This window comes from Myotis myotis, unplaced genomic scaffold, assembly GCF_014108235.1.
Source record: "Myotis myotis isolate mMyoMyo1 unplaced genomic scaffold, mMyoMyo1.p scaffold_m19_p_4, whole genome shotgun sequence".
In the NCBI taxonomy this organism is placed as follows: domain Eukaryota; kingdom Metazoa; phylum Chordata; class Mammalia; order Chiroptera; family Vespertilionidae; genus Myotis; species Myotis myotis.
Genome location: NW_023416346.1, coordinates 72,624,218 through 72,625,528, shown reverse-complemented (window position 1 = coordinate 72,625,528; position 1,311 = coordinate 72,624,218).

Below are 1,311 nucleotides of genomic sequence, written 5' to 3'. Positions count from 1 at the left end.
TCAGTATGCTTGATATTGTCCCAGAAGCCCCTTAACTATCTTGTTTTTGTTGTTGTTCTGATCTGATTCGATGTTTTCTGCTACCTTATCTACCAAATCGCTGATTTGATCATATGCTTCCTTTGATCCACTGCTGATTACCTCTAATGTGTTCTTCATTTCAGTTACTATATTCTTCATTTCTGACTAGTTCTTTTTTATGGTTTTCATGTCTTTTTTGTGCCTTTGAAGTTCTCACAAAGTTTCTTCAGCATTCTTATAACCATTGTTTTGAATGCTATCAGATATATTTTGTTTGCCTCCATTTCATTTAAGGGGTTTTTTTTGTTTGTTTTGCTTTGTTTTTCAGAAGATATCTCCTGTTTTTTGTTTGTTTGTTTTCACTGGGGGACATGTGTTTTTGAATCCCAATTTTGTCTGCCTCCCTGTGCTTGTTTCTATATATTGGGTAGAACTATTACATCTCACAGTCTTGGTACAGTGGCCCTATGTAGTAGGTGTCTTATGAGGCCTAATCGTGCAGGCTCCCTGATCATCCAAGCCAGGTGCTCCAGGTGTTTCTCATGTGTGGGCTTTATGTGCCCTCCTATTGTAATTGAACCTTGATTGCCCTTTGTAGAAATTGACCCTCAAGCTGATTAGTTTTAAGGCTAGCTGTGACTACCATGGTGGAGCTGTTGTGTGGGGACTGACCTACAGAGCTGAACTTGCTTTAGTGGGGCTTTGGTGCCTGTCAAGTCTGAATGTCATTAGTGGAGGGCTTTTGAATGTCATTAGTGGAGGTATTTAAGTGGTGGTCTGGTATGGTCTGAAGCTTGCCACCAGATGTGTTGTTTCTGAGGTCTTTTGGGAGGTGAAGGCCAATATCAGCTGCTGCCTATACCATGCCTGGAACCATTTGGTATAAACTACATAGTGATCTACAGATCATGCCAGTTGTGCTGGATTTAGAGGTGCCTGAGAGAGACTTAACTACAAACTGAGGCCAAATTCCACTAGTGCTGGAGTCCAGGCCACTTAGTAAGAGACATGTAGCATACCGAGGCCAGATGCTGCTTGTTTAGAGTTTGTGAAGCATTAAAGATTTTAGGACAGTCTGCAGTATGAACTAAGAAAAGCCATTTGTATAGAAAAGCACTAGAAGCATCTTGGGAAGGGCTGAAAGTTGGTTGGAAAAAGGTCTCTAGGAATCATCAGGACAAGGCAAACAGTGTTAGCCAGGTTGAGGGAGACTCAGATATAAGTTTACAGAAATAGCCACATGTGATGTGGCTATTTCTTTATATAAGTTTAGTTATGCTTTATGATTTA